Source organism: Gigantopelta aegis, chromosome 11 (genome assembly GCF_016097555.1).
Source record: "Gigantopelta aegis isolate Gae_Host chromosome 11, Gae_host_genome, whole genome shotgun sequence".
NCBI classification, from domain to species: Eukaryota; Metazoa; Mollusca; class Gastropoda; order Neomphalida; family Peltospiridae; genus Gigantopelta; species Gigantopelta aegis.
Genome location: NC_054709.1, coordinates 25,600,559 through 25,628,544, shown reverse-complemented (window position 1 = coordinate 25,628,544; position 27,986 = coordinate 25,600,559). Strand labels below are relative to the sequence as shown.

Genomic DNA, 27,986 nt, shown 5'->3' with positions numbered 1-27,986 from the left:
AGTTGTCAGTTGGTTAGTGGTTAGTGAGAGAGAAGAGGGTGTAGTGACCTTACACCTACCCATTGAACCCTTAATAACTGGCTCTGGGTTGGAGCCGCTACCGGGCTGCGAACCCTGTACCTACCATCCTGTAGTCCGATGGCTTAACCACTGCGCCACCGAGGCCGGTATAGTTCCTTTAATGCCGATGTAGGTCTATGCACGCAGTTTGTTTGGTGAACGTTACACGTATCTGACTTTTCAATGTTAGTAATTTAAGGTATAAACACTTTAATGCTGTTAGCACCTCGGGCGAGAGAGGAATACGTGAACTGTCTCCAGCGGGACTTGATCTCTAATCAGCTTGGCTCTTTGTAACAATTACCAGTGAGGTACAGATCACCTTTTCGTACTCCCCTAGGTGACCGACACATACAGATTTCACTGACCCTGTAGAGAGGTGGATTTGCTGTGGCCGACACACACAGGTTTCACTGACCCTGTAGAGAGGTGGATTTGCTGTGGCCGACACACACAGGTTTCAATGACCCTGTAGAGAGGTGGATTAAAATTGGGCGACACACACAGATTTCACTATCCTTGTAGAGTGGTGGATGTATTTTGACCGGATTCGATAACACCATGTGGTCATTTATCTCATGCGTCTGAGCGCTCGCCTAAAGTTCTTGCGTCGCAGGATCGAACCACGTCGGTGGATCCATTCAACTGGTCGGGCATTTTGTCGTTCCAAACAGTGTAACAGAACTGATCAAAAACCGTGGTATGTGGTTTCCTGTCTGTGGGAAAGTGCAAATAAAAGATCCCTTGCTATTAATGGAAAAATGTAGCGGGTTTCCTCTTGATGACTACGAGTCAGAATTACGAAATGGCATTCAATAGGCGACGATTAATTAATCAGTGTGTTCTAGTGGTGTCGTTAACCAACACAAGCGTGGACGTTTTCTCTTTCAGTGTTCACAAAATATAATTCATGCGAGGTCTTCTCGTTCACATACTTACTCTCATATTAGCTCATGCTAGCTCATTCATTTCACAAAACTACTCTCATAATAGATATCCCCTTTCACAAAATAGCTCCCATGCTTCCCTTTCACAAAATAACTCCCATGCTTCCCTTTCGCAAAATAACTCCCATGCTTCCGTTTTGCAAAATAACTCCCATGCTTCCCTTTCACAAAATAACTCCCATGCTTCCCTTTCACAAAATAACTCTCATGCTTCCATTTCACAAAATAACTCCCATGTTCGTCTTTCACAAAATAACTCCCATGCTTCCCTTTCACAAAATAACTTTCATGCTTTCCTATGGCAAAATTTCTTAGCACTTCCATTTCGAAAATTGTCTTAAATGCTAGCTCTTTCCCCTTTCACAAAAATCTATCTCCGACCATGTTGCGAAAACGATTTTGAAAGTCTGGCTTATTCCTAAGAGGCTTTATTAGAGAAAAATTCAGCGATTAGCGAAGTTGCACAGAGAGAACCTGCTATGGTTAATAATGATTACTCTTGACAAATTGAGTTTTCGGCCTGAGCGTGGGGAGGTGAGTAACAGAGCTTAAAAAGGTTAAAAAGCCGGCGCACTACGACAAAGTGTAACACACAGAACGAAGAGCGAGTTCGCGCCGACTATTGGGCGCGTCTTAACGCCAGCTTTATAATGTCATCTCTGATCAATCTGGAAACTGACCTCGGTGGTGTTGTGGTTGAGCCATCACAGCCAGGAACCGAATCCCACCTAGAGCCACGTGTTACACGTGCTCTGCGACGTGTTACACATTTTTCGGAAACCAGAGCAAACATCAGAGTCCCCAGGTCGCTGCGAAATGCGCCCCGGGTAGCGCAATGCAGATTAGTTGAATATAGGGCATAATCAAGGGAAAACAATGAAATAAAAAAGAGATCGGATTTGCCTACAGAGTCGAATTCAAACCATTAATACACTGTACTGAGTAGATTAATGGTAGGAAGGAAGGAAATGTTTTATTTAACAACGCACTCAACACATTTTAATTACGGTTATATGGCGTCGGACATATGGTTAAGGACCACAACGATATTGAGAGAGGAAACCCGCTGTCGCCACTTCATGGGCTACTCTGTTCGATTAGCAGCAAGGGTTCTTTTATATGCACCATCCCACAGACAGGATAGCATATATCACGGCCTTTGTTATACCAGTCGTGGTGCACTGGCTGGAACGAGAAATAGCACAATGGGTGCACCCTCGGGGATCGATCCCAAACTGACAGCGCATCAAGCGAGCGCTTTACCACTGGGCTACATCAACGGAGAGAAGAAGAAGACAACGTGGACAAAAGTGAATGGAAACTGACGCGACGGGAATAAGAAAGACGTCACAAATGTGGGCAGGGCAAAAAAAGAAAAAAGAAAAAAAAAAAAAAAAAAAAAAAAAAAAAAAAAAGAAAAAGAAGAAAAAAAGAAGAGATAACTAGTAGCAAGAATGAAAACCAACGGGTACTCGTGAATTAAGAAAAGGACTAAAAATAAAATGAAAGAAAGGTAAGAACTAATCGATCGTAGGAGTTGTATATGACGGGTATGGAGTTGTAAGAACGCTCAGACTAAAAACTGGACAGTTGGTAGTCTGATACTAGCATTAAATACAGTAAATCTTGCGTAACCAGTGTTGTAGCATTTACTGGTGTTTAACATTACGTTTTCTAGTATGTCTCGGTTTAAATACAATAATTTCATTTCAACTTATTTTCGTGTTTATATCCAATTAAGATTCAAGCACGCCGTCCTGGACACACACATCAGTTATCTGGGCTCTGTCCAGGACAGTGGGTTAGTTTGTTACTTGTTAGTGGTCAGTGTGTGTGTGTGTGTGTGTGTGTGTGTGTGTGTGTGTGAGAGAGAGAGAGAGAGAGAAGAGAGAGAGAGAGGACAAAAAAAAGAGAGGAAGAGAGAGAGAGAGAGAGAGGACAAAAAAAGAGGAAAATGCGGAAATGGAAAGAAAGAAAGAAAGAATATATATAAATGAGTGAATGGATGAATGAATGAATGAATGTTTAACGACATCCCAGCACGAAAAATACATCGACCATTGGGTGTCAAACTATGGTAATGCAAACAAATTAAAAATGGAAAGAAATGGAAAGAAATGAAAGCCAGAAATGGAACGATGCATTTAGAGAACAGACGAAAGAAATGAAGTGGATATTTGCTGACACCATATCGTTAAATTGTAAACTGCGGCTAATCATTGCGTGCTGAACGTGATTAACTTTTTCTCCGTTAAAGTTACGCGTCGCTGTTTTTTGTTGTACGCGACTCGTCTGTCTCCGATAGCCTTGTCTAGCCGATGACACTCGATTTGTTAGAGTACGCCCAATCGGCGATTCCGTAAGATGTGTTAAGACTCGAAGACGTGATGAGACTGAATCAACTTTCGAACCTAGCCAATCTTTCTAGGGAGAAAGCTGTTGCGACGTTGAGTTGAGCGCCCAGGACATTAAAATCAGGCACGGCGGAGCGGGGGTGTTGAGGGGGCTGGAGAGATTTAAACCCGTCAATAATTCGGAATGAAAAATATTATTATCTTAAGGCAGAGATGAATTTTATTTGTAGAATACAGGCAGTTGCATTTCAGGACATCTAGTTTTCAATAATTGTATGGGGGAGCATGTCCCCGAACCCCCTAGGAACTTTGTTTTGCGCCCTCCCCGCAGCCCCCCTCCCCTCAATATCTACTTGCTTCCGCTGTGCCTGAAAATGTCGTATTATCGACATAATAATGTTGTTAAAATATACTATGGGTGTGATCCGGTACTGAGCTACGAACCCCGTTCTTAAAGGGACTAGACTGTCTTTACCGCTATTGTAATAATATGTTTACGACTAACAAATCCTTTTTGATGACACCGGCCTCGATGGCGTCGTGGTCTATAGGCTGGTAGGTACTGGGTTCGGATCCCAGTCGAGGTATGGGATTTTTAATCCAGATACCGACTCCAAACCCTGAGTGAGTGCTCCGCAAGGCTCAATGGGTAGGTGTAAAACACTTGCACCGACCAGTGATCCATAACTGGTTCAACAAAGGCCATGGTTTGTGCTATCCTGCCTGTGGGAAGCGCAAATAAACGATCCCTTGCTGCTAATCGGAAGAGTAGCCCATGTAGTGGCGACAGCAGGTTTCCTCTCAAAATGTTTGTGGTCCTTAACCATATGTCTGACGCCATATAACCGTAAACAAAATGTGTTGAGTGCGTCGTTAAATAAAACATTTCTTCTTTTTTTTTATTAGTAGTAAGGGATTTTGTTATATGCACCATCCCACAGACAGGATAACACATACCACGGCCTTTGATATACCAGTCGTAGTGCACCGGCTAGCACAAAAAATAGCCCAATGGGCCCATCGACGGGGATCGATCCCAGGCCGACCGCGCATCAAGCGACCACTTTAACACTGGGCTACGTTTACGTTTACGACTTAGACTAATAAATCCTTTTTGATTACTAAAATTACATATTAAAGCTATTTCTCTGTTCAGGATCGATCCTAGACAGACCGCGTAACAGGCGAGAGCTTTACCACTGGGCTACAAACCGCTCTTTCCCATGTAATGCATTAGAACCCAATACCAATATCAAGACTGACACCGGGGATATTTAACGACTACGTCATCGAGTCTCGTTATTAGAGTTAATCACCCTCTCGATACTAATCCGCAACCTGGTCTCACACCTCAAACAAATCGCAGACCTCTTACGTATTGTTTTCTCATTGGCACTCAAAATCTCGCCCAACTTTCGCCTCGTTCGTGACCATGCGAAGTGTTTCGCCTATTTACGATGCTTCCAATCTGTCACGACTTGCCAGCGGATTGAAAACTTTGTCTGCGATCAATCATGATTGTTTCCCAGTATTAAGCCCTTGAGCCCTTAAAAGGTATTAATTGGGTATTTAGCAATCTGGGACGCACTTTTTTTTCTTCGCTCTAGCAACGCGTTGCTAATGTGGAATTAATGCACAAAACACGTGAGTAGAACAGCTCGGAGCAACTGTCGACTTTCGACTTGACTCTTAACGATATACACAGTTCGACACAGATAGACAGTGACACGCAATGCTATATTAAAGAAGTTCGACGACATTGGCAAAGGTTGCACTGTAATGATCAGCAAAACTAATTTATATTAAAAAAGAGAATAAAGGACCTCAACCTCCGTGACAAAAAAGAAAAAAGGAAAAAAAAAAAGAAAAAAGTTTAACGACAATACTAGAGCATATCGATTTATTAATCATCGGCCATTGGATGTCAAACATTTGGTAATTATGACTTATAGTCATCAGAGGAAACCTGTTACATTTTTTTCCTAATGTAATAAGGGATATTTTATATGCACCATCCCACAGACAGGATAGAACATACCACGGCCTTTGATATACCAGTCGTTGTGCACTGGCTAGAACGAGCCGTGACAAAGTTCAAGGTTCGGAGTAAAACCAGCTCCAATTCTGATTGGTGGTAAAACCTAGCACGGATTATTTAAATTTAAACACTATTATCCGTTTCCAATAAATTAATATACTTTTTGTCTTGCTGCAGCCGGTTCTGCACAACTGGCGTAACAAAGGCCGTTGTATGTGCTGTCCTGTGAAATGCTGCATTAAAAAGACACCTTGGCGTCAGAGGATGTTCCTCTCATTATCCGTGTGGTCCTTAATCGTATGTCCGACGCCATATAACCGTAATTAAAATGAATTTACACAATATAGTCCTTCCTTCCTTCCTTCCTTCCTTCCTTCAAATATAATCTTATTTAGAGTTGTTAATGTGTAGGATAAACTAACAGGTTACATATATAATGGGTAATTTTTAAAATGTGTGAATTTCTGCAAAAATGAGAGTTGGTAATTAAAAAAAACACACAAAATAAAATAAAAATTGTATTATGCGAGCCTCTGGCGAGCATAATACATTATTTTTATTCCCTATATATGATATTGACGATACCGAAATACACGAGGGTAATAATCTCTTTATTATATAAGCTCAAGCTTAATACAACGTGTTTTTGTAAACGTACACGCAACTTTAATTCCAGTCCGCCATTACTAGATATTCAAATGACGAAAGAATATGTGGCGCGGTATATTTTTGAATGGAAATGACGTCAAACTCGAATGTCGTCATTTTGGAAGTCCTTACATCAAAATAAAGTTATGCCTAACGTTTTTTGTTTTCCGAACGCTGGACAGCTTTCAGTGTCAAATTGCTATTGAAATGGTTTTATTTGATGACTATGAATGCATACGTCAATCATGGAGTGTCACCCAAGTACGTTTGCATAAATGTCAATAAACCTAGTGCCGAGACCTCGACTAATTTACATCTAATTTGCAAAGTTATCAAATTCTTAAAGTATGTGATCTGAAAAATATCACATACTTTGATTGCACTGAAAATGTAAGATATTATATGATAAATATATATATATACTTACATGCTTAGACGGTGCGTGCAATTTGCTCTACTGACGAAATGCCCAAGCGTAGGTGCACGTGAAATTTGCTGCCAAATTTCTCTAATGACAGTTTGACGCGAGTGTTGCAAACCACCTCCTCATCGCAATGAAATGAACACGGAAAATAATGTTTATTTAGCAACATCGCAGAATTCGCTTAATATGCAACTATCAGGTTTCCAACATTAAAGGCACTATTTTTAAGTGTCTAGTCATCAAAATAGAAAGCGGATTAATATTCCGACATGTAATATGTCAGAGTAATAAAACGCATAAAAAATGATGAATACACTGCATCGATAAATACGTTTGGGATTTACTTTAAACTGATTATTTCAAACATGTGTTCAACGCATGGGATTCGTAAAAATTTACAAAAGTTAGTTGAAGACGAAAACCAGATTGGTTATTGCAAAACGGTGATTTTATCCATATGAATAAAACCAGTTTCATTTCGAATTATAAATAGTAAAACCACTTTTGTAAATTAGTAAAGTATTTGTAAAATATTACATATATGAAAGTTACAAACGAGTACACTAAACGAAACGGGAGTTAAATATTTCATAAAAGACAAGTTATAAATTACGGAAGAGCATTAGGGCCAAGCGAAAACAAGGGGTTTTTTTTCGAGTTGTTAACTCGAAATTTCGAGATACTAACTATTTAGTTAACAATTCGAAAAAAACTAAAAAACTCTTTTTTTTCGCTTGGCCCTAATGCTCTTCCGTAACATATAGAGAATTACATTCATTATAAAAAGGTTTTTACATACAAACTGCGACGACAACTGATAATCTTGGTTGAGAGTTCTAGAACGCTACAATTGAGACACTTGGTACCTCTATTACATATAGTACCACGCTTTGGTGTCGGTCCCTTTGATTTTACCCGTGGTGTATCCCATAGTTAGACCACGGGCGTGTCTGACCTAAATTTTAGAGATTGCTGAATGGCTGAAGAAAGTTACGCCTACAGGTCACATATAGTTCAGCAGGAAGTAAATTGGAACATTGTTTTAAAAAGTAGCACTTTCACTAACATTATTAATAAAGCTACAATATAAATATGTAATGGGGGCGTGGTACAAGCTAGTTACATCATCCTTTTCCGAGAGATTTGTCTAGATAGACCACGGTTATTGCGGCCGTTGAGTGACGGGTGTAATAGATCTCGGGCTACACCCTCGATCATTACACCCGTCACTCAACGGCCGCAAAAACTGTGGTCTATCTAGACAAATGTCTCGGAAAAGGATGATGCAACTATAACTTGTTTTAATCTTGATGCCAGTTTGGGAGGTATATCTACCTATCTTTTATCCTTACCTTGCATCATTATTTAGTATATATTTTATTTCCTGTTTGTAATTGCTCTATTTCATTCTGATATCAAGATGTTATATTATTTTCAGATTAAGATTATGTAATGTCTATTTGCTATATGTAACATGTAAGGTAATGAACTCGGGGTTCCCATCCCTGACATTACGATAACACAGTTTTGGGGTAAGAAACTAGTTTTAAAAAACAACAAACAAACAACAAAACAAAGCAATAATTTGACACTGAAAACCCCCCACAACAATAACAGTATTGATATTCTACTAATGAGGAAAAAGAAATGTTTTTGTTTTTTTAACGACGCACTCAACACATTTTATTTACGGTTATATGGCGTCAGACATATGGTTAAGGACCACACAGATACTGAGAGAGGAAACCCGCTGTCGCCACTTCGTGGGCTACTATTTTCGATTGGCAGCAAGGGATCTTTTCTATGCACTATCCAACAGACAGGGTAGTACACACAACGGCCTTTGATATACCAGTCGCGGTGCACTGGCTGAAACAAGAAATAGCCCAATGGGCCCATCGACGGGGATCGATCCCAGACCGACCGCGCATCAAGCGAGCGCATTACCACTGGGCTACGTCCTGCCCCCCCCCCCCCCCCCCCCTCCCCCACCCTACTAAGGAGGACAAGATACGTTTTGAACATATTCGTCAATTGCAAACCTCCGGACAACTTATAAAATTTAAAGTTTGTTTTGTTTAACGACACCACTGAAGCACATTGATTAATTAATCATCGGCCATTGGACGTGAAACATTTTGTAATTCTGACACGCAGTCATCAGAGGAAACCAGCTACATTTTTCCTAATGCAGCAAGGATTATTTTATATGCACCATCCCACAGACAGTATAGCACATGCCACGGTCTTTGATATATCGGTCGTGGTGCACTAGATGGAATGAGAAATAGCCTAGTGGTCCCACCGACGAGGATCGATCCCAAACCGACCGCGCATCAAGCGAATACTTTACAACTGAGCTACTGAAACTCTAATGTCTAATCATAATGGTTTCAAACTACAGGCAGTCGCTTTAAAGAGATATACCCTACTTTTTAAACACTGAGGCATACTTTTTACTATTATAGCCGTTTTTTAAAACTGAAATCATACTTTACTTAGATTTTATGGTTTAGATTATCAATTTCCGTACATTCGAAGTGTGTTTGGTCATCCTGGCGTTTTTAATATTACAAAATGCATTGCTCATATTTTGAAAAACGCACGTGCGTCTGAGATGTAACAGTTATAGAGTCAAGTTTTAGTCTATTTTTAGAGGGTATTTCACAATTTCAAAGTCACAGACTCATGTTTCACTCAATTATAACTTTATCCAAATGTGTTACAGGTTTGTAGATTAACTAAACTTAGTGTTAATTTTCACCGGTTGAAACTAGGGTTTGTCCCTTTAATACATGGTTTCGTTTTACTACCCATTTAAAAAAAAAAATCTCTCACGTCAGGTTTTATTATTATAGATAAAAAGAAATTCAGTTGCATATATATCTAAATTAAATGTTTTATACCAGACAATATGTTTGTTGTAAATAAAGAAGTTAGTAACTAATAAAAACATTGAGGATGACGTCTGCTTTTATTTTCTCCAACTAAACTAGACGTCGGGAGAAATCGTGAATATCTAGAGAGTTTCAACAAAGTAATTCTAAACGGTATCGACTGGAATAGCGTCCCGGTAGAGATTTGATATGGCTTCTGGCGTACTTTTACAAATGTACAAATATTAGTTTGTGCGCTAATGGTTTTCAGTAGAAGCACGTTCGTTGTGATAAATCTGTCTGTATTCTAGATCAGAACAATCGAAATGTATTAACTTGGGTAGTGTTAAACGCTTTAAACACACGACCGTTTTTGGTCTGAAATAGCTAGGGGTGCAGTAAAAAAAGTAAAGTTTGTTTTATTTAACGACGCCACTAGAGCACATTGGTTTTTTTATCTTATCATCGGCTAATGGGCGGCAAACATATGGTCATTCTGACACTGTTTTTTTTTAGAGGAAACCCGCTGTCGCCACATAGGCTACTCTTTTACGACAGGTAGTAAGGGATATTTTATTTGCGCTTCCCACAGGCAGGATAGCACAAACCATGGCCTTTGTTGAACCAGTTATCGATCACTGGTCGGTGCAAGTGGTTTACACCTATCCATTGAGCCTTGCGGAGCACTCACTCAGGGTTCGGAGTCGGTATCTGGATTAAAAATTCCATGCCTCGACTGGGATCCGAACCCAGTACCTACCAGCCTGTTGACCGTTGGCCTAACCACGACGCCACCGAGGCCGGTTAGGGGTGCAGTAAGGAACTATATACATGTATATAGAGAATACTACATGAGTGTCCGTTAGATACCATTTATCTTAAAAAGAGTTGTTTTAAATTGTATCTAACGACCGAAAGCGAGTTTAATACGTTTTTAAACAACGAGTTGTGAGATAAATGGTATCTAACGGACACGAATGTATTATTCTATTTCTTACATATCCTCAAAACCAGATTTTATACAAATTTTAAAAACTTTTTCGACTAAAAGATATTTACAGCCGTTGTACTTGTAGCTGACTTACGCGTCACAGACACATGATTGCCAGGTTAACTATACGTCACAGTGTAATCTATTTCCACCGTGCTGTCTTTTATTGGACGTATGGCATTGCTGACCTGGTCATCACCTAGGAGCATCCAGTCGTACCTGTATGTCTTGAAATTGTTAATACATGTACGTGTGTAAACAACCATGTGTAACCAAAAATAACGCCCCTGCGCGTGCTGTAACCTCACCGTGGTGCAGGGGTGTCACATTATTTTTGAGAATGGCCAATACAGCACAAATCGCCTTGTTTTCTTCGCAATACAACTGAAATTTTGAGTAAAAGTCAGTATCTTTCTGTGATATTTGTATTTTTGCACAGTTCTTTACACTTTGTTTTTATTTAAATCTTGAATTTTTATATTGATGTTGATCATCACTTTATTTGTTTGCATTACCATAGTTTGACACCCAATAGCCGATGTATTTTTCGTGCTGAGGTGTCGTTAAACATTCATTCATTCATTCATTCATTCATTCATTCATTCATTCCAAAAATAACGCATGGTGTTATCACCAATGGGCATGTAAGAAACAGTTTAATCATACTGCCGTTTCTAGTCTGAAATAGCTAGGGATGCAGTAAGGAAATATATACATGTTTAGGGTCTTCTCTAACAATGTAAAACTGGCATTTTGTACATATATATATATATATATATATATATATATATATATATATATATATATATATATATATATATATATATATATATATAGGAACAGTTCATGAGAACAACCTTTTATAACTCTTGTAAAAAAAACGACAATTGTTTTGTTTAAGGACACCACTAGAACACATTGATTTATTAATCATCGGCTATTAGATGTCAAACATTTGGTAATTTTAACATATACTCTTAGAGAGGAAACCCGCTACATTTTTTCCATTAGTAGCAATAGATCTTTTATATGCACTATCCCACAGGCAGGTAGCACATACCACGGTCTTTGGTATACCAGTCGTGGTGCACTGGATATAACACTGAAACATTAAGATAAATTAAAATCTGAAGTAACCACCGTCCTCGGTGGTGTCGTGATTAAGCCAATGGACATAAGGCTGGTAGGTACAAGGTTCGCAGCCCAGTACCGGCTCCCACCCAGAGCGAGTTTTAACAACTCAGTGGTTAGGCGTAAGGCCACTACACCCTCTTCTCTCTCACTAACACTAACAACTAACTCCCTGTCCTGGACAGACAGCCAAAATAGATGAGGTGTATGCCCAGGATAGCGTTCTTGAAACTTAATTGGACATAAGCACGAAAAGAAGCTGAAACGAAATGAAATATAGACTGATTCCAAGTTTCACCACTTCTCGCTAGACCTACATGTATACAGTATTGCGTGCAATGAAACATTAGTAACTTTCGTTTTCATTACTCTAGACAACAAGATATTAATGCAGTGATGTTCGAGGTTAAATTAATAAATAGTACAGTGACCTATTTTCATGAATTCTCGCAAGATCCGCATAGTCCACAGCCAATTTCAATATTACGAGTCATAAATGTTTGTCGAAATTACGGCATAAAATATTTACATGTATGTTCTATTTTGGTATTACTATATTACAGAAATGTTTTTTTATCACCCTCAACATAGCTAGGTAGTACGGAAGTTTTTAATATCTCAAAATTGGAAGGAGTGGTAAATGGAAGCTATTTTAAGATAACACTGAAAACATATCCTATTAATTAAGTTAACAAGGTTTGTACCAACGTGGAACGATTCTTTTATCTTAAGAGTGTCAGTTATTGCAGTTAGCGATATCGGTTGTATTTTATGCATTAAACAAATAAATGAATAAATGAAAGAATGAAAGAATGAGTGAATGAAAACAATATTGGTAATAAGATAATTACATACAGAAATATACAGAGAGAGAGAGAAAGAGAGAGAGAGAGAGAGAGAGAGAGAGAGAGAGAGAGGAGAGAGAGAGAGAGAGAGAGAGAGAGAGAGAGAGACGTGGGACGACAGACAGACAAAATTGGTGCGTGGGTTAAATGTGTATACTTATAATCATTAAAAGAGAGAGAGGAGGGGGAGGGAGGGAGGGAGGGAGGGAGGGAGGAGAGAGAGAGAGAGACTGTACATGTATTATATTAATCATAAATGTAGTATTAAAACCTAATATGGATTCCGCCTAATTAACGACAGAAGCCAGTCGAAAGTCAAGATCGATATAATTTTGTAATGTACACATTTATAATTGTATCTGTTATAATCGTATTTGACAAAAGTCAATGCAATACCTTGTTACGTCACGAAATAGTCAGAGTCGTGTTACGAAAGGTAAAACCGCACCGATGAATTTTACTGATAAAAATGAGGGAAGTAAAATTAAATCTTTCTTTTTGCCTGAAGCGTTCATACTACTAGTCCTCAATCTTTATTTAAAACCATTCAGTGGGTTAAAGTAATATCTGTGATCTGTAAAGAAAAATGACAAAACCAACAAATTGTAACAGAGATTGCGTAGACAAGATACGACCGGATATCCAATGTACAAGCGGCGCCATCTGGCGGCTTAGTTCGCCTGGTCTTAATTCTGTGGTGAGCTAAAAAAGCAAACAAGATTCTTCATCTTATACAAAAGGAAAAATTAATTAGTACTAAAAGTTCAAGTTTGTTTTGTTTAACGACTCTATGGGTTGCTATTTTCGATTAGCAACAAAGAAGGAAGAAAATGTTTTATTTAACGACGCACTCAACACATTTTATTTACAGTTATATGGCGTCAGTCATATGGTTAAGGACCACAATAATGAGAGAGGAAACCCGCTGTCGTCACCTTACGGGCTACTTGTTTCGATTAGCAGCAAGGTATCTTTTATATGCACCACCCCGCATGATAGTACGTTTTCCGGTTTTTGTTACACCAGTTGTGAATCAATAATAATAATGATGATAACAAAACTAATAATAATAATAATGGTAGTAGTAGTAGTAGTAGTAGTAGTGGTAGTGGTAGAAGTAATAGTAGTAGCGTTAGTAATAATAAAATAATCATCCACATAACACCCCCCTCCCCCCCTCCCCCCAAAAAAAGAAAAAAGACAAAAAAAAGAAAAGAAAAAAAGACGAAGAAATCTCATAAAACAAACCGTAAGAACCGCCACACACGGACAAGAAGACCTATATAAAACACGACTGCACCTGATGCGACGAAACGACAAAACCGGTTAGCCGATAATGGCTACAAATTTGCGGAACGTGGGTGCAGTCACGACGAAAAGTCATTACCATCACGACGAACAGTCATCACCATCACGACGAATAGTCATCACCGGCACGGTATGCATGGTTAACAAGCGTCGGGACCGCCCATGATGGAAGGGCTTCAGACGAAGATGTATGACAGCGCAATCTGACCATTCCGTTCACGAACTCGCGGCATGCTAACTCGTAAATAAACAGGCACAAATTAAACTTCGTCAACGATGCGGGTTTTTTTTTTGTTGTTGCCCGGATTAACGTCCGTTTGACTGGTATTAATGTTTTTTGCCAAGATGAAGTGTAATGCGGTTCTTTAACACTGGAATTGGTAAACGTTAGAATTGTTTTGGGTTGTTTTTTCCATCAATGAACGAGATTTTCCGTGGTAAAACGAGAATTCGAAACTGTTACAAATTAGTATTGTAGGTCCTTAAACATTGGATCAGTGGTATAGCCCCCTCCCCCCTCCCCCCTCCCCAACACACACACCACCACCGCGTCAAAAACCAATGCGGTCGGCACACCACAAGTCATAGTATGAAATGTACAATTAGAATACAAAAAGAGAGGCGCAAATACATTATTAGAATTGTTGAGATTTGTCAAATACTAAAAACTGGCAAAACCCCAGCTACATTTGTTTCATTAACAGCAAGGAACAGTTTCCTTGCACTACGCACATATATAACAAAGAATACCCCCTCGTGCCTTGTGATATATAGGGGATAACTAGTTAATATCTTGAGGCAGTAACCAGTTATTTATTTTATCCCGCAATCCTACAAGAATATTCGGATAATCATTATTTATTCCAGTTTTGTGTATGCATATTTAAGTTGTGAAGCATATGCATTTATCTTGCCGACATGTTTTTAACCGAAGGCGAGGGGGTAAAAGAGCACACAGAGCCACATAATAAACAACAACGAATTTACGCCAGATAAAACCATATAGCCAAATATAAACAAAATAACGCCAGATAATAATTGTTAACAATTTATTAACGGAGCCGTACCACGCGGACGCGAACGAAACCACTTGCCAGTGACGAAAAATAGTTCCATCGATAAACGAGTTTTTAACTTCAAATGTTTGTAATACGAAATTGTCTGAAACAGATATTAATAAATAAAAAAAATAAAAACTTTTTTTTATCAGAAATGTATTTAGTAAAAAAAATAAAAATATTTAAAAAACAACAAAAAACCCACAACTGTTGCTAATCGCGCATTAATACAATAAAACCACGACCGTAATTAGGTGGCCGAGTTCAACATTGCAGCTTTTAAAAGTATTGAAATAGTGTATTTTATAGTAAAAATAAAATTAATTATGTATACTTGATTGAGTATCAATGTTATTTATAATCTAATTATTGCTTTAGCATTAACTGGGGCGGCTGGAAACTGTTGTAAATTACAGACGGGGTATAAGAGAATTTGGCTCCGCCCACAGGGGGGATAAGGGATTTGTCCAACGGCAAACAACCAATGAGATTAAAGAATTTTACATGAAGGCGAGATAATATAAGTTGTAGAAGCATCACGAGGGGTATATGGCTTTTTATGTACCCTCTGTGTGTTCTTTTACCCCGAGCCGAAGGCGAGGGGGTAAAAGAGCACACGGAGGGTACATAAAAAGCCATATACCCCGAGAGATGCTTCTACAACGAATTTATCTTGCCGACATGTTAAACCATATAGCCAAATAATCAAAATAACGCCAGACAATAATTGTTAACAATTTATTAACGGAGCCGTACCACGCGGACGCGAACGAAACCACTTGCCAGTGACGAAAAATAGTTCCATCGATAAACGAGTTTTTAACTTCAAATGTTTGTAATACGAAATTGTCTGAAACAGATATTAATAAAAATAGAATAAAAAAAACACTTTTTTTATCAGAAATGTATGTAGTAAAAAAACAACAACAAAAAAAAAAAAAAAAAAAAAAAAACAACTGTTGCTAATCGCGCATTAATACAATAACACCACAACTGTAATTAGGTGGCCGAGTTCAACATTGCAGCTTTTAAAAGTATTGAAATAGTGTATTTTATAGTAAAAATATAATTAATTATGTATACTTGATTGATTATCAATGTTATTTATAATCTAATTATTGCTTTAGCATTAACTGGGGCGGCTGGAAACTGTTGGAAATTACAGACGGGGTATAAGAGAATTTGGCTCCGCCCACAGGGGGATAAGGGATTTGTCCAACGGCAAATAACCAATGAGATCAAAGAATTTTACATGAAGGCGAGATAACGAGTATTGTCAACCTAGCAAGGCTTTTGCCGTATGACGCCATACAATATGCATGACGTCATTATTTGTAAGACGCTAGCAGCTACATTCTATCACATTAAAAAAGCGTTTCTAAACTCTAATTCATAACTAAATATACAAGTTTTGTTTTGTTATCGCAAAACTAAAAGTTATTTTTATTTACTGCACTATAACAAATGATTTAACGATTATGTTTATTGAAAATCTACTCTGAAATACCCGAGTCGAATCGGGCTTATGTCACGTGGCCTATATATTTGGTCAGTGACCAAAGATATAGAGATTTATCTAGTCATCATATCTTGCCAATGCATACAGTGATTGCTGGATAACATAATTTAACAGAACTCGTTGATAAAAGCCTCGGATTTCATACTTTTATTAACTCGTGCTGATAAATTATAATATCACAATACATTCGGGGAGTATCCTCTACATATCAGAATTAGCAAATGTTTGACATCCGATAGCCGATGATTAATATACCGATGTGATGTAGTGGTATCGTTAAACACAACGCACTTTATCCACGTGTGTTACAGGTCGGTTGATTAAAGGGACACACCCTAGTTTAAGCCCACAAAAATGCACACTAAGTTTAGTTAATCTACAGAGCTGTAACACATTTGGATACAGTTACAACTGAGTGAAACATGAGTGTGTGACTTTGAAAATGATGAAATGATGAAATACCCTTTAAAAATAGACTAAAACTCGACTCTATAACTGTCACATATTGTACTTCTCAGACGCACGTGCGTTTTTAAAAATATGATGAATGCATTTTGTTATATTAAAAACGCCAGGATGACCAAAAACACTTCGAATGTACGGAAATGGATAATCTAAACAATAAAATCTAAGTAAAGTATGATTTCAGTTATCATAAACGGCTTTTATGGTCAAAAATATGCCTTAGCGTTTAAAAACTAGGGTATGTCCCTTTAACCAATTTTAGACCGGCCTCGGTGGCGTCGTGGCAGGCCATCGGTCTACAGGCTGGTAGGTACTGGGTTCGGATCCCAGTCGAGGCATGGGATTTTTAATCCAGATACCGACTCCAAACCCTGAGTGAGTGATCCGCAAGGCTCAATGGGTAGGTGTAAACCACTTGCACCGACCAGTGATCCATAACTGGTTCAACAAAGGCCATGGTTTGTGCTATCCTGCCTGTGGGGAGTGCAAATAAAAGATCCCTTGCTGCCTGTCGTAAAAAAGAGTAGCCTATGTGGCGACAGCGGGTTTCCTCTTAAAAAATGTGTGTGGTCCTTAACCATATGTTTGACGCCATATAACCGTAAATAAAATGTGTTGAGTGCGTCGTTAAATAAAACACTTCTTTCTTTAACCAATTTTAGTGTGCATGTTCAAGGGTTGAAACAAGAATCGTCGACTTTAAAACGCTGGCAGGGTTTTACGTTATTAGTAATCGATTTTACAGGTTCCTGAGGATGCAACTTTAAGTGGCGTTCTCATTACGCGATTAGTCGTACCGATTTGTCGCATGCGATTTAAAGGGCCATACCCTAGTTTTTAAACACTAAGGCTTATTTTTTTACTATTATAGCAGTTTTTGATAACTGAAATCATACTTTACTTAGATTTTGTGGTTTAGATGATCAATTTCCGTACAATTTCCAAGTGATTTTGGTCCAACTGGTGTTTTTAATATCACAAAATGCATTTCCTATATTGTTAAAAACGCACGTGCGTCTCAGAAGTAACATTTATGGAGTCGAGGTTTAGTCTATTTTTAGAGGGTATTTCACCATTTCAAAGTCTCAGACTCACGTTTCACTCAATTGTTACTTTATCCAAATGTGTTACCGGTGTTTTCTTACCTAAGGTTTTTTTTTTTTTTTTTTTTTTTTTTTTCGTACGTACGAAATTATTTGAAGACAAAATCCAGTTTGGGCTTGTTACTAATATTAAGATGACCAGAAACACATTGAATATACAGACACTGATATTCGTTTAGAAAATACATTTAATATTTAAGTTTAATCGTAGAAATATTTTATTAGTCGGAAACATCTTACAATGCAGCAAACTCAGGAATGTCCTTTTAAATATGACCGCTGTTACCCTGCCAGACGATATCATGCTGACAATGCCAGCAGGGCGCTGATGACTAACCCAAAAACAAAATCGTAAGCTCAAAATTAGTCTTTATCTTAATGCATCGTGTTATTGTGGTCACGCTTCATATTTGTATTGTGTTGGTTTTCTTTCACGATCACGGATTTTAAAATCCCCAAACAAAAAGAAATCAATACGTGTTAATGTTTTAGCGGCACAATAATGCAAACACTGCAGACGTTCAATACAATGACAGCAAGCATGCAATAGGAAGGGTCATAAAATGCAAACATAATTAATTCGCGCGCAAATGGCTGTATGCAGACGACATGAATGGAACTACAAAATAACTCTCGGAAGTGTCTCTAATCTAGAACGCGCCACGATTAACATATCCGATTTTAGGTTGATATAGTATTTCAAGCGCAAAGGTAAATGGATGGATGGCCAAACGGCTCCAGCATGGCCCTACCCAGAGAGGAGTTTTCCCAATCCAAGAAAAATACGAGAGTGAATGTTTTCAGTTTAAAACTGTCCATTTTTTTCTAGAACCATTCTTAATATCCCTCTCTATCGTTTTGTCTGTCTCTCTTCCTGTCTCTCTCTCCCCCTCTGTCTGTCTCTCTCTGTCTTTCTGTCTCTGCTTCTGCAGCTGTCTCTCTCTCTGTCTCTCTCTCTCTCTCTCTCTCTCTCTCTGTCTGTTTCTCTGTCTTTCTCACCACCCCCCCCCCCCCCCCCCCCGTCTAGCACCCTCTCTGTCTGTCTTTCTGCCCATTTTTGTCTAGAACCGTTCTCAATACCCCCCCCCCTCTATCGTTTTTGTCTCTCTCCCTGTCTCTGTCTTTCCTTTTCACTCTTTCGCTCTCTTTTTTCTTTATCCGTCTCTCTCTCTCTCTCTCTCTCTCTCTCTCTCTCTCTCTCTCTCTCTCTCTCTCTCTCTCTCTCTCTCTCTCTCTCTCTCTCTCTCTCTCATTCATGCCTCTGCAAACCAAAATCGGGTTCCCATACAATAGGTCGTAGAACGACGCAGAGTAAACAAAATGGTCTGCGAAGAAGAGGATCTATCTGACGAAGACCTTCTGCTAAATATTTATTGAAACCAGGCTGGTTCGCGATTCTTCAACTCATTAACGTATCCATCATGTAAGCAAACAGTCCAGTACATGTCGTAACTAAACAGGAAATTACTAGCTACAATATCGCTCGCATCATCCGTTTAGTTTTCAATGAAAATGATTTGTAATGAAAAACTATTCCTGTCGCATCGCAGAAAAAAAACATGCATAGCCTTTGTTGAGTTAATCTAAGAGCTTTGGTGAATGGACAAAGTTCCTGCAAACAACAATTTTATGCGGACTACGTGAGCACAACACGTTGATCAATCAATGATATGCGAAAGAAAACAAAGTGTTTTGAATCATGAAGGATACAATAATGTTTTGTGTTGTTGGTTCGTTTCGTTTAGATTTTTTAATTATTATTATTTTTATTATTACATATTTTTTGCAGGCTTCATTTACTCGTACTCGTTTTCAGCTGAAAGAGAGAGAGAGAGAGAGAGAGAGAGAGAGAGAGAGAGAGAGAGAGAGAGAGAGAGAGAGAGAGAGAGAGAGAGAGAGAGAGAGAGAGAGAGAGAGAGAGAGAGAGAGAGAGAGACAGACAGACAGACAGACAGAATGACAGACAGACAGACAGACAGAGAGAGACAGACAGAGACAGATAGACAGACAGAGAGAGAGAGAGAGAGAGAGAGAGACAGAGAGAGAGAGAGAGAGAGAGAGAGAGAGAGAGAGAGAGAGAGAGAGAGAGAGAGAGATAGTGTGTGTGTGTGTGTGTGTGTGTGTGTGTGTGTGTGTAAGACACATAGAACAGAGCATGCCAGATTAGACAAAACACTGGCGAAAAAGACAAAACCCCAAAGAGTCTATCGAGAAGGCTAGATCCTGCGATCTTCTACACTTCAGAGAAATCCTTTATCACTCTGTTAAATTAAGACTGGTAATGAGAGAGGAGTGTTCTAGTGCATGATAGGTATGAGGGGGCGTTTAACGATACCCCGGGGCGAATAAAGCACCGGCTGTTAATTTGCAACAAAGGTTGGCGAATTTATGTGCATATAAATAAGTAATATCGGTGCATTAAATCAGTGTTCATAGCTGATCGCAGGCAAAATATTAATAAATCAAATCAAACTGTGTAAATCGCGGGGTGGCGGGCTGTGGTGAATTAGCATATCAAAGACAATCACGCTTTTTAACTAATATACAATTTTGCTTTTAAGTACACAGCCCTCTATCAAATTGTATTCACAGCGTGTTTGGTTGCCGGTATAGCAAATGTATAAAAAACCAAGATAGTTTGACTTTTTAAAGTTGTTTTTATGACTGTGCAGGACACCTGCTTGAAAACTGCATGGTACAAGTGAAACTCCTTTTCACGTTAATACAAGTAGTTTTGATGTTAAATAAAACATTTCCTTCCTTAATCATATGTTTGACTTCATATAACCGTAGTTAACATATGTTGTGTGTCGTTAAGTAAAACATTTCTTTATATCTTTCTGTGCACAGAAATACTATATTATATTTAAAGCGAACCGTGTGCCTTTAAAATTACAATATCGCCTCACCAGAAGTCAGAATCTACGCCCAAGTAAGACATACCTGAACCTTAAAAGGATGTAGTCACAAGGAAATTGATTAATTTGCTTTGACGTAGTATGCTGCTTCGTAAATAGACATGTGGACCCATTCTCTGATTGTTTTTTCCCATTCCAACCAGAGCACCATAACTTGTATAATATCAAATTCCTTTGTCTATAGGCTTAAGGACCCATTCTCTGAATGTTTTTCCTATTCAACCAGGACTGAGCGTTTCAAAATACTAAGAAGACTGCCATTGTTTGAAACCGCTATATGAGGACTGCCATTTTCTATACCGTCAGTCCGGCGCCTAGAGATTCGTTTTATATGCACTTTACCACCATAGGATCAATACAGGACTGGGCGATACACTAAGAGGTCTGCCACTGTTTGAACCGTATTTTGAGGACTGCCATTGTCTTATACCGTAGGTCTGTTGCTTAGAAAGAAAGAAAGAAATGTTTTATTTAACGATGCACTCAACACATTTTATTTACGGTTATATGGCGTCAGACATATAGTGAAAGGACCACACAGATAGTGAGAGAGAAAACCCGCTGTCGCCACTTCATGGGCTACTCTTTTTCGATTAGCAGCAAATGGTATTTTATGTGCACCATCCCACAGACAGGGTAGTACATAACACGGCCTTTGATATACCGATCGTGGTGCACTGGCTGGAACGAGAAATAGCCCAACGGGGCCCACCGACGGGGATCGATCCTAGACCGACCGCGCATCGAGCGAGCGCTTTACCACTGGGCTACGCCCTGCCTGCCTGTTGCTTAGAAAACAGGGCGTGTTTTGGCGTCTGCGGCACGCTGTTCGCCGTGCCTGTTAGAAAATCTATATTACATGTTGTCAGTAGCATTATGTGGAACGCACAGCGGGACGCTCTGGCTTATTATTTAATACCTATTTTTTTCACTCACCCCGAGCAGAATAATATCTTGTATGAATGGCGTATTTGAATCGGAAAAATTCCATCCTACGGCATCATGAAAACTAATAATTGCTTTCCCCTTCAATTTTAATAAATCTCGTTATAATAATGTGTAACGCAGCACGGGGAACAGGCGGAGGGAAATAAAAAGAATACTATGCCAGCGGTCATTACATTGCTTCGAAACGTATGTAGCTAGTGAAGAAAATGATGTCTTAGTCAGAGTGTTCTGCTGTTAGCTATCTTGGCGGTCATTCAGGAGTAAAGCGCTCACTCGGCTGCGCGGTCGGTCTCGGATCTATTCACGCCGGTGGGCCCATTGGGCTATTTCTCTTTCCAACCAGTGCACCACGACTGGTATATCAAGGAAGGAAATGATTTATTTAACAACGCATTCAACACATTTAATGACGGTTATATGGCGTCGGATGTTATATCAAAGGCCGTGGTATGTACTACCCTGTATGTGGGATAGTGCATATAAAAGATCCCTTGCTGCTAATCGAAAAGAGTAGCCCATGAAGTGGCGACTGCGGGTTTCCTCTCTGAATATCTGTGTGGTCCTTAACCATATGTCTAACGCCATGTAACCGTAAATAAAATGTGCTGAGTGCGTCGTTAAATAAAACATTTCTTTCTTTCTTTTTTGTCTTCCAGGCAGTTATAACCGCTCTCTGCCACAAGTGAAAGTTTGTTTTGTTTAACGACACCACTGGTGCACATTGATTAATTAATCATCAGCTATTGGATGTTAAACATTTGGTAGTTCATCATAGGAAATCCGCTACATGTTTCTTAATGCAGAGGAGCCATTTAGGAAAAAGGGGAGCTAAAATTACCCTCCTTGAACTAGTTTCAGTTGGTTGATGGGGAACGAGAGTGATCGTTTCCTTTAAATGGCGAAGTCTGCAACAACGGAGTAGCTCAGTAGGCAGAGATTAGAGAGCTTTCACCGGCCTCAGTGGTGTCGTGTTTTAACCATCGGACATATGGCTGGTAGGTACAGGGTTCGCAGCCCGGTACCGGCTCCCACCCACAGCGAGTTTTAACGACTGAACGGGTAGGTGTAAGACCACTAAACCCTCTTCTCTCTCACTAACCACTAACCCACTGTCCCCGACAGACAGCAAAGGTGTGTGTGCCCAGGACAGCGTGTTTAAACCTTAACTGGATATAAGCACGAAAATAAAACTGTAATGAAATGAAATGAAAGAGATCGGTTTAATCATTACAGTTGTCAGAATGTCCGTCTAGCTCTCAAAACGGCAGTCCTCGGGTCAATGACTTCTAAACAAAAAATGACACGTTTTTTCGTTGTTTTTTTGCTTATTTCTGTTGAGTTTTGTTGTTCTTGATTTCTACCTCAACCCAAGTTAGTTACGACCTCGTATCATTAATAAATGGAGTATGGTGGTTATGAAGATGGTTGAATAAAGTACATTTAGGAACAAATCAAATTATTTTTGTTCCGGTAATACTTTGTTAGACCATTAAATAGGTCAGTGATCTGTGACAATATGCCTTTAATGTTGCGTACACGTTAATCTATTTGGTGTCAAACATTTTCGTTATTTCGTAAGGGCCAAGTGCGTTGGCCCAAAATATTCTAGATCTTCACTAAGCGATGCTATCGCGCACTTAAAGTGACAGATCCAATTTTTTAAACACTGCGATGTATTTGTCACTATTAAAGCCGTTGTTTGATCAATTAAAGTAGAAGTACTTACATTTTATTATTTAGAATATTCATTTTCGTACATCTGAAGTGGTTCTGGTCATCCGGGTTTTTGCAATACCCCAAAATGCAACTTTCTTAAAGGGACATTCCTGAGTTTGCTACATTATAAGATGTTTCCGTCTAATAAAATATTTCTACGATTAAACTTACATATTAAATATATTTTCTTGTTTAGAATATCAATGTCTGTATATTTAATGTGTTTCTGGTCGTCTTAATATTTGTAAGAAGCCCAAGCTTGATTTTGTTTTCAAATAATTTCGTACGTACAAAAAAAAAATATTTTAGGAAATAAAATGAAATTTAACCTAGTACAAATATTAGAACGATCAGAAACACGTTTAATGTACAGCGCACTAATATATTATGCAGAAAAATATATTTGATATGTAATTACAATCGTTAAAAAGTCTCTGTTCGTCGATAACACCTTAAAAATTGCAGCAAACTCAGGAATGCCCCTTTAATTCTAGAAACGCACGTTCGTCTTAGAAATCATGATTATGGAGACAATCTCAAGCTATTTGTAGATGGTATTTCCCTGTTTAAACATCTCACACTTTAGCTTCTCTCTGTTATAACCTTACCGAAATGTATGATGCAGGTTTGTGGATTAACTAAACTTAGCGTCCATTTTCACGGGCTGAAACTGGTGTCTGCGTCTTTAATTCTGAAGCGATGAACGTTAAGAGGAGGTCGGCCAAAAGGCTATTCCAATTCTAAAGACGAGCTGTCGTGACAACCATTCTGCGAATGCGCTGTGATGTGTCTGGTCCTATGCATTTGACCCCTCTGAAGCCAGTGCACCATATCAAAGTCCGTGGTATGTGCTATCCTGTCTATGATATGGTGCATATAAAAGATTCATTGCTACTAACGGAAACAAATGTAGCCGGTTACATATCTAGGACTATATGTCAAAATTACCAAATGTTTGACATCCAATAGCCGCCAATTAATAAATCAATGTTCTCTAATGGTGTTTTTTAAACAAAACAAACTTTAACTTTAAGTGGAGGGCGGTCAAATGACTCGTCCACTTCTACTGACGACAGTGTTGTCGTGCGAACCTTTCTGCCAATGTTCTGTGATGTGTCTGGACCTATGGATTTGACGTCTGCGAAGAAGACTGTAGCCAGCAGACGTAAAAGCGCCAATGGTTTTGCTGTCTGCACATTTTAAACGCAGTAACCTCTCTACAGATATAACCAAATAGCTCTTCATTTCAGTTTAATTTCGTATTTGTACCCAATTATGATTCGAGTGCCATGTCCTTGACCTTGACGTTCATCTCAGCTGCCTCGTCCGTCTGTCATTTAGTAGGACAGATAAGTGCAAATTTCAGAAGAATCTTTAACTGGCAGGTGTTAAAGTGATTAGCTTGAACCGGCCTCGGTGGTGTTGTGGTTAAGCCATCGAACATAAGGCTAGAAGGTACAGAGTTCGCAGCCCGGTACCGGCTCCCACCCAGAGCGAGTTTAAACGACTCAATGGGTAGGTGTAACACCCTCTTCTCTCTCACTGAGTCACTAACCATTAACAACTAACCCCTCTGTCCTGGACAGACATACCAGATAGCTGAGGTATGTGCTCAGGACAGCGTGCTTGAACCATAATTGGATCTAAGCACGAGAATAAAGTTGAAATAAATGAATGAATGAATGAATGAATGAATGAATGAATGAATGACTATCTTGAATTTACTGAGTTGTAAGATACATCTGACTAATAAACTTTCCAAAAGACTAAAATTCCTCATTAAATATATCTCCTTGTTTAGAATATCCGTGTCTGTATATTCAACATGTTTTTTTTTGGGACGGTACTTAGCCCAGTGGTAAAACGCTCGATTGATGCGCGGTTGGTTTGGGATCGATCACCATCGGTGGGCCTGTTAGGCTATTTCTCGTTCCAGCCAATGCAACACGACTGGTATATCAAAGGTCATGGTAATGTGCTATCCTGTCTGTGCGAAGAAAGTGCATATTAAACAAATATAGCGGGTTTCCTTCCTCTGACGACTACGTGTTAGAATTACCAAATGTTTGACTTCCAATAGTCGATGTTTAATAATCAATGTGCTCTGGTGGTGTCGTTAAACAAATTTGTTTTCCAACATATTTCTAGTCATTTTAGTATTTGTACGTAGCAGAAACTGGAAATAATTTCGTACGTATGAAAAATAAAATATTAAGAAATAAAATGAAGATCAATCTGGTGCAAATACTAGGGCGATTAGAAACACGTGACCGGCCTCGGTGGCGCCGTGGTTAGGCCATCGGTCTACAGGCTGGTAGGTACTGGGTTCGGATCTCAGTCGAGGCATGGAATTTTTAATCCAGATACCGACTTCAAACCCTGAGTGAGTGCTACGCAAGGCTCAATGGGTATGTGTAAACCACTTGCACCGACCAGTGATCCATAACTGGTTCAACAGAGGCCATGGTTTGTGCTATCCTGCCTGTGGGAAGCGCAAATAAAATATCCCTTGCTGCCTGTCGTAAAAGAGTAGCCTATGTGGCGACAGGGGGTTTCCTCTAAAAAACAGTGTCAGAATGACCATATGTTTGACGTCCAATAGCCGATGATAAGATAAAAAATCAATGTGCTCTAGTGGCGTCGTTAAATAAAACAAACTTTATTTTTACCTTAGAAACACGTGTGATATACAACCACTGATATTTCATGTAGTAAAGCAGTCGATAAAACGTTTCTGTTGGTCGACATCATCTTAACAATTGCCGGAGACTCTGTATAGTCCCTTTATTAGTTAACAGGCGCATTTGAACGAAATTAATCAGGGGTTGGGGGTCTACACTGTGTTATGATTCTCCGGAAGATGTATAAACAAATAGAAAATTCGTTTTTAGTAGGGGAATGGTTCGACACCTCGAGGTATGCGCTATCCTGTCCGTGGGATAGTGCATATAAAAGATCCCTTGTTGCTAATGGGACAATGTTGCGGGTTTTGTCTCTAAGACTATATGTCAAACTTACCAAATGTTTCAAACCCAATAGCCGATGATTAATAAATCAATGTGTCGTCGTTATACAAAACAAACTCTAATCTAGCTCAGTCATTTGGTTATGGCAGGCATGTACTCAGGCCTTGATCGTAACGTATTTCAGTGTAGACCACTGGGCTACCAGGTTATGAATTTTGGTAGCCCTCAGTACAAATTGGTAGTCCCATAATTTTTTTAAAATTTAAAAAAGAGAAAGCAAAAAGTAAAATCATTTATTTTTATTTAAACATGTTGTTTTAGATGGGTTTTTTTTAGGTGTTTAAGAGTCTTGTTTACTACAGAGTAACTGGATGTACAAAAAAGTTGAGTAGCCCGGCGGACTACCGGTTTTAGATATCTGGTAGCCCGGGGTGTTTTAGCTACCGATTTCTCACTGCTAAGGTCGAGCCCTGTTAATAACAGTACTGGGTTCACACTCCGGTATCGTGTACCACCCATCGACTCAATTGGGGACGGGTGGTGGTAAATCTAATTCACGGACGTCTCTGTCGCTAGCCATAAATGCCATGACTATTAACCCCTGTTCTCGACAGTCATACCAAATAGCTGAGGTTTATGCCAGGACAGCGTGCTTGAACCTTAGTTGGATAAAAGCAATAAGATGACATGAATGAAATTAATAAAATGAATGAACGAACGAAATGAATGAATGAATATGTGATTCAAATAATAAATTATTTATCAATAAATAAATAAATAAATAAATAAATAAATAAATATATAAATAAATTAATAAATAAATAAATAAATTAATTAATTAATTAATTAATTAATTAATTAATTAATTAATTAACGGTGAGCATATTGTGTCCCACTGGAGGCACACGCTATTTGTACTGCTTATTGTTCTTTAGTTCGTCAATGTCGTCTAAACGACAATCTGACACAACCTTGACCTTCGCGCCACTGCTGCCGGTTGTCGAAATGAGATGACAGCAATTGGTGGCCAAGGTCGTCGTGGGAGCAGTTATAATATTAATTCGCCTCTTAACCGGGAGCTCTTGAAGATATAAGGGCGGTGCAGGACGGACGAAATAGCCACATGTCGTGCTCGCGTCAATCATACATACTTGACACACTCATTTATTTTGTACAAGTACTCTCCACCTCAATGTAAGCACCATCAGACCTTTTGACAGTTCGACACATTTTGGAGAAGCGCAGTGAGGTTATGACAACGAGAAAACATATTCGGTAGGGGGAAATATGATTAAAGGTTTACTGTCACAGATTTAAGGACCTTATTTCTCTAAAAAAATGGATACTAAATAAAAAAAATTACAGTAATTGTTGGAAACCAAATCTAGCATCACCTTAACTGAACCATGATGTCATCCTTCTCGGCAATTTTAGTTTTTGAATTATCGACCATTGCCATAATTCAATTATTTTTACAAAAAATGTCATTAATAAGCGGAGTATGGTGGTTATGAAGATGGTTGAATAAAATAGCCTACATTTAGGGACAAATCAAATTATAAATAGGTCAGAGGTCTGTGACAATATGCCTTTAAATCTTTTTGAGTCTATCTTAAACTATATATAATTAATTTGTTAAGAGATATTCAGAATTGCACTCAGAATTCAGAA

At 38.8% G+C, this 27,986-nt stretch overlaps 1 protein-coding gene across 2 annotated transcripts in view; it reads right to left on the bottom strand.

The window, feature by feature from the left end:
* LOC121385462 overlaps positions 1–27,986 on the bottom strand; it is an 84,497-nt gene that overhangs the window by 39,073 nt on the left and 17,438 nt on the right. The window contains exon 1 of one of the 2 annotated variants that reach the window (XM_041516158.1): positions 6,475–6,578. The exons of the other annotated variant lie outside the window; for it this stretch is intronic. The gene's annotated coding sequence lies outside the window, so the exon portion shown is untranslated. Of the gene's footprint in view, positions 1–6,474; positions 6,579–27,986 lie in introns of those variants that run through there. 2 annotated transcript variants of the gene reach the window in all.